Genomic DNA, 11034 nt, shown 5'->3' with positions numbered 1-11034 from the left:
TGACCCCAATCAGATCCGCAGTCTTTTGAGCATATTGATTTTAGTGTTGGCTGAATGTGCGTAGAAAAGGTGTACATTGTGTCGTGGGTGACTCCTAACTGGTTTAGGCTGATGTTCTAGTGGAACATGAATGTTATTGATCATGACCTTAGGGTGAAGTTTGAACTCTTTGGTGTCCGGTGTAAATAGAGTTACCGTGGATTTTTCTGGTGACTGGTGTTATATTTTACTTTGCTTCAAAAATATCTACCCTATAAATCAATTTGTTCCTGGAATGATTTTGTTCTTATTATTGCTACTAATGGATGTTTTCATCCTTTTTACTTTATCTATATACTAGCGGCTACGCCCCTAGAGGCCTCTAGTGGCCTTTAAATGTTTTACTTTTATTTTAAATATCTAATTTGAGAAATAACTTGTCTATGTTATCAATTGTTAAATTCATGTGTCTACGCAGCGCGACACTATACGGCGGAAATATTTAATATTTTTGATTTTATTGTGATTTCTCTTGGGAGGGTGGTGGTACCCTCCCCCAAAATAGTTATAAACCTTCCCGGGACATATGACAATCTACCCTGTTAAGGGGAACCCGATTGGTTCAGCGGTTAGCAAGATCCTTCGGTACAGACACTCAGATACACAGATACACACACAGACAAACAAACATCCTGTTACATTAGTATAAGGATTTTACAAAAGTGTACCTAATGACATACCATAAGGAAATGTTTATATGATATATTACATTTGATTCCAAAGATAAATTGTTTTAGGCATTTAGGTATGTTTGCGAAAAAAAGTTCCTACAAAGCACCCAATTACAATAGTCATTTTAATTAACCAAGGAACAATTAAAATATGAGATAGATTTAATAAAACAGGAAAATATAAATCAAATCATTGTCTTTAAGAAATGCCCTTTTTAGTAGGACAGCTATCCAATCCTAAAATTATAGTAACAGGATGTCTATCTGCTTTTCTGTGTGTAGCTTCTAATAGCTCCAGGGAATGTGGGAACTATTTTGGGGGATTACCACCAACATCTCAAGAGAAATTGGCTCCCCTCCCCTCAAGTGCTCCTAGATGCCTATAGGGGCGTAGTCGCTAGAAAATAAATATTATCAATTGACTTTTTCTTTCTTGTTTTATGAATTTTAGGAGAGTGCATTAATTTTACTTTTTTTTGTGTTATATTGCTGGAATTCCGGATTTGTATAATTTGTAACTGTACAAAATTTTACTAAATGCCTGGGATATAGTGGCATAACAATGGTATATTAATTTAATATTAAAGCACCTGAAATATAACAAAAGGGGTGGTTTCCAATTACTTTGAAAAAAATTGAATTTAGGAGATTGGGGGGAAGGGAGGTGCAATTTCTTTGCTATGCCTAACCCCTGCGGAGGACCCTAACACTGCAGGTTTTAAACCTGCAGTGCTTACCTCTACTTTAGTTTCTATTTATTTAAAAATAAGGGGCCTAGACGACCATGGTGGGCGATAATTGAAGAGTTTTTTACCCCCCTCAAGCATTAAACCCTCCTAAAAAAAGCTTGGAAGTCTTAGATCCCTAGTTTCTTGGGTATATTTATGTAGTTGAATTTATTATTCAGACAAGCTAAATATACTCCATGCTAATTTAAGTCTACATTTTCCTCAAATAGTAATGCTAGTAAATTAAGAAAATATGCAATTCATCCCAACATGGGCTCCCCTCCGGCTCCTTTTCATTTACTGGAAGGTTGTTCTGCAATATTAAAAACACTTTCCTTTCACTGTTGCAAATTCCAATGGATCATTGTTTCGATGCTAGCAGCAGTTCTCGAGATCTTGTCATACAGACAAAATTACACATCTACTTCAATGAGAAAATCTAAGGCAGTTTACGAATACAAGTTTATTGTATGAAAACAGTTGGCCTGAAACAAATATTGTAAAATTAATACATGATATTATAATAATTCATATTTCATTTTATGCTTTTTGTTTAATAAAGGGCTTCAAAAAGGCTTCAAAAAGATTTCAAAATTAATTTAAATTTAAGAAAATGAAAATAATAACAAAACAACAAGGTTTCATGATCAAATTCCGGTTCGCTAATTTTCAAAAAATTTAATCTTATTTTCAAGAAAAAGCATAGTAAAACAGGATAAAACTAATTGGTTTATGTGTCAAGAAATCAAAAAAACATTATATTTTATTCGTATATAAGTTTACTCAAAATCTGATTGGTCTATCTTAAGAAATAAAAGATTGCATTTTTTTGACTTTTTATTTCACAAACACACATAAAAATTTACCTAGTTAGATTACTCATCAAGCAGGGAGATCTTGGACGTGTTTTAAGCACCAGGGACAATTCTTTCATACCAAATACATTGTCTCATTTTCATTCACCTTCTCCGTGCGCAATCAAAATAAATATAAACAAACACAAAGCGCTTGGCTTGGGTCTCAAGGGATATACCGCGCACAATTTCCAACATAAAGTCGTCTTCCGTATTAGTTTTTAGGAGATTTTAATCACGTAGGACAACTCACACATAAAAGGTAACTAAATACCTATACAATCATAAAATAAGTTTAACATTTTAAAAAGCGAATATTTTCTATTTTTAGTGTTTGACTGTACGTTTGTAATGGTTTGCTATTCCTGTAATAGTAAGGTATGATTTAGAAAGTGAAAACTTTAAATTACAGTATTCTGTATTTAAGCAATTTATTTAACCTATTTATTACCATTTTGTTTAGACTTTAAATTGGTATCATGCTTATTATATTGTGACACAAAAGTGTTAATAATTGTTTGTACTACCGTCTTAATGGATATTGTCCTCATGTTAAATTAGATTTTTCAGAACACTACTGCCTTGAACATTATTTTTTTTAATGATTTGGTATGACCTAACTTCAAAACCTACTCTAGCCCTTTCATTTTTGATAAATTCATATTCCATTGAGATTATTCAAGTTATTTTTCTAGGGAAGAGTTGGTGTATTTTAATCTTAATTGTATATTAATTTCAAAGCATAATTTCCCCCCAAAAAAATATACCCTAGGGTTTATTGTTTTGTTTTGAAGGTGATATTTACACACTCAAGTAGTATTCTACAGTTATTAAACATAATTTATTTTGTGTAAGAAACAATCAAAATGCTTATACAGATACTTATTAATTTAAGAACGGCACATTAAATACTATTTTTTGAGGTTTTAAAACATGGCTAAAAGGGAGAATGTTAAAATGAAACATATTTCTCTTTCCTTCCTTTAAGGGGTTGCCAGATTTTTTATCTTGTATAAAACTATCATGTTTTCAACCTCCTTATCCCTGTGGAAAGAATGGATTTATTTTTACTTGGATCTTACACCAGATTTTCATAAAGTAAAACACGCAGCGGACCAAAAACCTTTCACCACCTTTACCCAATTCCCTGCCCTTCTACTGGATGAACGAACTGACCAATAAATGAGTTCCATGTTAGCAAGCTAAATTGACGACAATTTTCCCCTGTCATAATATCCACGTATATTTTATATCCATTGTGGCAAGCATACAATAGATGTCACATTATTCTATGATTTATTTAGGCCGTAATTCCTACGAGATATAGGAAGAGGTAATTTGAAATAAATATATAATTGGTATTTTTCATTAATGTGTCCCAAACACTCCCCCCTCTCCCCTCCTAATCTTTACTAACCCTGTGGGACTACCCAGGACACAATAAAGCCTTCTTCTGATCAATAAGCATTATCTTGTAGTTTATAGCTTAGTCCATCTGTTATATTTCTTAATATTTTTGTGTGCAACTAAAAAAATATTGAGCTTGCATTTAAAAAAAAAAATTTCCTTAAAATTCGATAAAATTCTTAAATTTTTCTCACCTCTTTAAAACCAAAATATTTATTATCCCTTTGTTCATAAGTAATTACATTGTACATTCCTATTTAGGTTTTTACATGCTTTTTCTTAGTTTTATTGTGTTTCACATGTATTATATTTATTTAATTGTTTTAAATTAAAACAATCTTTATGTCATTAATCAAAGGGGCCTCTAGAGGCACTTGAGAAATGAAGGGATCTCTATGCTAAAATTCTGAAATAGATTGCTCTTATAGTTAATTTGGCAAGGTATAATTGTCCTTTAAACTTTAAGCGATGATTCCTATAACAGTTAGGTAATGTTGAAAGTGAGGAAAATCTATAAAAATTAGCAGAAACTCCGTACATCCATTTGAAACATAATGATTTTTCAACGTTTCTGACAGAAATTTTTGTATGTTATAATTATATGATTTTTAAAAAAATAATTCCTTGGACAATGCGAAATGAGTCCTCAATTTCAGCAAATTAACAACAAATTCAGGTACAATTTTGTTTAGACTTTAGCTCTGACACTGTATTCATTTATGCTTGTTTGCCCTTTAGTTTGATTTTAGATTTTCGCTTTTATAAATAATGAAATCCTTGTTAATTCTTACTTCTGGTAATAAATGATCTGGTTTCCTAGAATTGTTTAAGATTAACACATCAAAGAAAAAAAGTTTCTTGATATCAGATTTTCTAAGTACAGTACATTTATAAATACTTAATTTCTAGAATTATATAAAATAAAACAAGGAGGACGTCATCCATGAAAGCGAAGCTGCAAAATAAGACAGTAAGATGTACACACGAATATTAATACTTGTGCCAGAACTAATAAATCCAAACAAATTATTTGTTGTAAAATAAAAGATACAGTTTAAACATTTACTAACATTATACGACTTGATTAATAGATATGCTTCTCCTATAATATTGTAACCTTGTTGTCCTGAGAATAAAATGAATTGAGATAATAGAGGGGACGAGTACCTCCCCCCTTGATCTTTTATGAACAACCGAGGGCCCGATTTGATCGAGTTAACATTCCGACCAGAAACAAGAAACACTTTTACAATATAAAACACTAGCGGCTACGCCCCTAGATGCCTCTAAGAGCACTTGAGGAGGGGGGAGTCGCATTTGATTTCTTTTTTTAGACTTTTTAGGGAGGGGGTTAATTTTTTAATTTTAGATAAAAAATTTTTTTTTTTTGGGGGGGGTAATTTTTTCTAGGGGCGATTTCTCTTTAGAGGGTGGTGGTACTCTCCCCGAAAAAAAGTTATAAACCTTCTCGAGTACTATGAGAAACTACCCTGTTAAGGAGAACCCGATCGGTTCAGACACACAGACAAACACACATCCTGTTACTTTATTATAAGGATGTATAGTTATGGAGAATAAAACGCTTTAGATATGAGCTGCGAGCCATTACATAAAGTAGTAAGGTTTTTTTTATTGAAGCTTAAGACTATTAATTAACAATTGAAAACTTACTCAACCTTTTGATTTTTAAATATAAGGGAAGCATCACATAGGTTCTGGGATGGTATTAGGTTATCTATAATACAAAGTAGAACGATGTCTGTCTGTCTGTCTGTTTGTTTGTTTGTTTGTTTGTACCAAAGGATCTCGCTAATATAATAGCTTCTCATAACTATTTTGGGGGAGGGTACCACCACCCTCTCAAGAGAAATCACCCCTAGAAAAAAATCACCCCCCTCCATATATATTTTTTTTCATTTAAAAAAAAACTAAAATAAGATAATGTGGCTGGGGTGAGGGGCACCCCCCCTTCCCCCTAGATTAAAATTTTTTTAATCTAAATTTAAAAAAGGGTTTTTGGATTCAACTACCTCCTCGAGTGCCACTAGAGGCCTCTAGGGGCGAAGCCGCTAGTTTCATTTTATAGATCGAAGCCTTGGAATGGTGTTATGCTATTTTGCTATCCATTGCTTCCATTTTGAATACAAAACGTCAAAATGCTAGGGTTGCAGTCACTAGTAATATATATATTTTTAGTAGTTTTGCCTTAGGCATTTATTTTGGAATATATTTCTAGGTACAAATAAATCCTATAACGACTTGTTCCGATACCTTTTTAGAGCAAAGAAAATACTTAATCTAAAGTTATTATATACTAGGAGTAACAATAATATTTTGCATAAATATGTTGTTGTTCTGCTGTTATTTATATCAGCTGATAATCTTTAATACCCCAATGATGTTGATTCAATATAGATGTGTTTGTAGAATATCAGGGTATTAGGAAGAGTAACAAAAGCATTTAATATTAGAGTAAAATAGCAAAAGGGGAAGTGGTTTAATAACTGTATATCCCCTACCAGATATCTTTGAATATCAACCAATAGCGTCAGGAATATTAATTAACACAGCCAAGTCGCTACAAAAGAGCAGAAAGCAATTTGCTAGCAGACGAAAAAGGTTCATAATAGGAAGATACAGGTAGTTGTCTGGTTAAACAACTATACTATAGATTTATTAATTTAGTAATATAATATGCTTTTATTCAGTTTGTCTTTATGGTCCTACGACAAAATCAGGAGTCCCAAACATCGGAGTGGAAAAACGCAGGAGTGGACACTTAACCTAACCTTTTTTAGACCATCTTATAGGTTTTTAAATGCCTAACCCCTGCCAGGGGCTTATTTGTACATTCATATCTTAACCTAACCTAATCGATATAGTGTGGTAGGGTGAAGCGTTTCAACCCTACAACGCGAGTTCGATTCAAAAGAGCCCCTAGCCTTAAGGATTCTATCAATTAAAGTACTACAAGTAGTTACTGTTTGAAAGATATATTTGAACTAAATACACATACAACAAGTTAATAGCTTATATACAAAACAGATTACAAATGGGTTAGGTAGAGAAGGGGTGTAGAGGAGATGGGGGAGCCCCAGCCAGGTGAATAGTAGAGGGGTAGGCTCCGGTAGGGGGGTAAGGTAGACGTCCCCCGGAAAAGGGTAGGTTACTGGAACATGTAGAGGGGAGGGGCAACTCCCTCCCGTTATCAGCGGTGGATAAGTTGACCGCTTTCTCTGATAATCAAACAATGGCAAAATGGGCTGGCTAGAATTTTGATAAGCCAGGGATTAACGTCTTGGTGTTAGCATTAGACACGGAGCATAGCATACTCTAGGAAAGGTCTGTCCGTCTGGCCAACTACCACAATAGAAATACTTAATCAAATTAATGTTTTAACACTCCTACGTTTGTACTGGAACCCTTTATGATATAAAAATAAAAAATAGTTTTAAATTTTGAAACTCCTGGAAGTTTTTTTTTTCATTTCCTTCCTATAATAAAATAATTATAAAATAAACAGTTTAATTTTTTAGAATAAAGCCTTAATATTGTCCATAGTTTTGTTGTCCCTGTTTTGAGATTGAATCAGACAAAGGTTATGTAATCAAAGGGTTGGTTTTCTGAAATACGCTTGGCCATTTAAATATGCACAACAATTTAGAAAGAATTAGTTCACAAATACACTAAAATATAATATCTAGTAGCGTATCGAAGGGATAAGACAATGTCCGAAAAATTGATGTACATTAGGGTGGGTCGATTTTGGACATTTTTTTTCGGAGGCCAAAGCAGGGATCTGCAAATGATTTGTATGAGTATAATACACCTCTGGATGATTTAAAATTTATCCTAAGTCTTAAAACCGCTGACGACCAGACATTTAATTGTATAGCTATTTGTAAATGAGAGTCAAAAATTTATTGAATCAGATCTATGGCTTCATGGTGCTCCCGGGAAAGGCATTGAGGAGTAGAATCAGGAACTTTTGACCGTTTCAAAAAATCTCGTTCCTAGCCTGAGAAAATCTAAAAAACCTCTACAAATTGGACAATTCTCAATAAACCTTTAAAAAATGTGTTTTTTTTTTAGTGATTTCTAAGGCTAGGAACGAGATATTTTGAAACGGACAAAAGTTCCTGATTCAGCTCCTCAAGGCCTTTCCAGGGAGCACCATGAAGCCATAGTTCTGATTAAAAATCTTTTTGAATGTCGTCTTTGCATATTAATAAGTAATCAAATATATTTTTAGTGGTCGCGTTCTAAAACTCAATTATTTTTAAAATTCTCTTTCGGTCAGAAATGTTTTAAAGGTTAATTTTATCTGTTGCATATTCCGATATGAACCCGCCCTAATGTACATCCCCCATAATGACGCACAAAATTACCCTTTCTGTGAATTAAAATTTGTCGTTCAAACGTTTACACACTCAACATAATAAAGAAACCAATCAAAAGCTAATAAAATTCCCCAAAGTTTTCAAGCCAATGAATAAAAAAATATATTGTATTGTGTGTATCCCGTTTTAAAGGCCACCCGAGGAAACAGCATAAAGTGCCACCAAAAAAATGACGTTATACGATAAAATAACCAATAAGAGGCCAGTTTTAATGATACCATTGGTCAATTGCAGTGTATATTGGCCTCTCATAGATCAACTTTATTGTATGGCGTCATGTTTTGGTACCATCCGAGGCTATGAGAGATATTTTTTATTATTACTTTATCTGCCTACCTCTTTATTTATGGATCAGTGTAAAGAAAGAGTTCACCTAAATAGGCCTATCAATTACATTCAGTGTACAAGTCAGGATTGTATGGATACATAAATAACTGTGTGTCCCCAACCCCCTAAGGATCTTGTGACGACTCTTAATCGGGTCTTTGAACTTCAACTAATAGTGTTTAACCAATATGAATATTAACACATCCAAGTAGCAGAAAACAATTTGCTAGTAGACGAAGAAAGTCCTTGAAAAAGAGGGGCAGGTAGTTATACATCTATACTATAGATCTGTTGTATGAAATATGGACCTACATATATTTATGCTTGACAATCTTTGTAAGTCAAAAATAAAATTAAACAAGAAATACAACATCCATAAAAGCAAAGCTTGCTTAATCCGTGAAACTGAGCTGGATCTTTAAAAGCGTAGCCGTGGCCGTAGTCGTGGTCAGAGTGACAGCCACCAACCTAATAGCGATCTTTAAATCATATTAACCACGCGTAATCGTGGCCACAAAAAAAAATGCGATCTTTAAATCATATTGACAACGCGTAGTTGTAATCGTAGCGTGGATAACCACGCTAAAAGTGACCACAGTCCGTTGGTGTGGCTAAAGCGTTGCTAAAGCCACGAAGACAGCTGCTTTTGATAATTTTAACGTAAAACTATTGAAAACGTAAATTATAATTGTTAAATGAATGTATGAATAATTGTACGGGCATGGAATATTTTATTTAAAAACTATCATAAAAATATTTTAATTGTGGTTTTTATAAATAATAAAATAAAAGTAAATTATAAAAGTTAGGATGTAGTTTATTTATATGATGTATAAAATAACATACGGGCATGGAATGATTTGTTAATATTGAACCGTCACGTATGGGTATTGGGTAATACTAATAAAGTATGTTGCCTGTGTTACATAAAGAGACAGTTTTTAGGAAATTAATATGATAAAACTATAAATATACTTAAATTAAATTAAATTCTTTTGGGGATTTATTACTGCAATATTATTGATAAGGTTGGAATATGATTACATTTTTTAAATTTTAGTAATTGAATGTATTTTTTTATTTATATTGAATTTATTGGACTCTCCCTTTGTCTTGTGTGTAGTGGCTGTCTGTCCAGCCGTGCTGGGCAATTGGCCGGGCGTGCAATGTCGTGCTGTGCCGTGCCCCGGCACGATATAGGCCATACCAGCCGTAGTACCAACTACATTGGCTCATGCCCTTAATAATATGTAAATATTACAAACATTTCAAATGTGTTATTAAAATAGTAATTTTGTATAAAATATAATTTCATTTCTCTGATGAAAATAATTTATTTTTAGGTGGGCCATAAAAGATTTTAGATATCCATAATTCTAGGATAGCCGGCATTGCACTTCTGTAAAATCATTTAAAAATCCATGTTTTATTAGCAGCACTGTGGCGACGACTACGGCTACAGCTACAACCACAGCTACGCCTACGACAACGACTACAACTACAACTACAGCCATGACTACGGCCACAGCTACAGCCACGCCAACGGCTACACATTTAAAGATCCAGCTCTGGACAATGATTGATGTACATTGTACATCTATTTTACTACTGCTTTAATAATAAGGACCAACTTACATTTTTAACTTTTTCATAGAGAGCTTCCCTTAAATTGTTAGATTTAAAAATTCAAGATGTTATAATGATACACCAGGCAAATTAGTTTTGGCTAAATTTTATTGCCAATCCTATTATATTAAGTGTATCACATAGGTTGTACGATGGTTTTAGGCTATTGATATTAGATTTAAGATGGTTTTATGTTTTTTTTCTGCCCTTCTACACCTCTTTCATTATAGAGCTCCTAAGTGCTAGGAGCGCAGCCGCTCATAACCTTGTAATGAAGGATAATATGACAGGATGTCTGTCTGTCTGATCGTCTGTTTATTCCGATCAATCTCACTAACCGCTGAACCGAGGTGGTTCTCTTTCACAGCGTAGTGCTGGGAAGGTTTATAACTATTTTTTTTTGGAAAAAAATCCCCTTCAAATATATTGTTTTCTCACTTTTTTAAAAATCTTGAATTAATAATTGGGCTATCGAATTCAACTTTCGCCTCCTAACGTGCCCCTAAAGGCCTCTAGGGCGTAGCCGTATAAAGTACTTGCCTTTTGAATAGGCGTAAACACAAAAAAAAACATTTTCTTTTTTATGGTTGCACTAACCAATCCTACGATGCCTGTTACTACATAAGAAATGTTTTCATTATTGCACTTTCTCACTGAAAAGCAACATTTAACAACACATAAAACAGTTGGGACGTGGCACATATTTTACTATGCTGCTACAACAAAACCCGCGGCATTAGCATAGATGAAAGCGTATCTGCTAGCTGTCGGAGAGCTGCCAGTTACAGTAATAGTAGGGGGGTGCATTTGCCCTTTACAGGCCAATGTGCCGTTTGCACTTCCAAACAAAGGTCGTGCAATCAAAGGAATGGGTTTCTGTTGGATTTTACATATCCTATTTACATTACAAGAGAAAATTGCTTTATTTTTTTTAGTCGAGGTCTTGACATCGAAGGAGATCCACGCCACAAGGAAATTTACA

Source organism: Acartia tonsa, chromosome 7, assembly GCF_053477335.1.
Source record: "Acartia tonsa isolate MP-2025a chromosome 7, ASM5347733v1, whole genome shotgun sequence".
Classification (NCBI taxonomy): Eukaryota; Metazoa; Arthropoda; class Copepoda; order Calanoida; family Acartiidae; genus Acartia; species Acartia tonsa.
Note: the sequence above shows the minus strand (reverse complement) of the source record.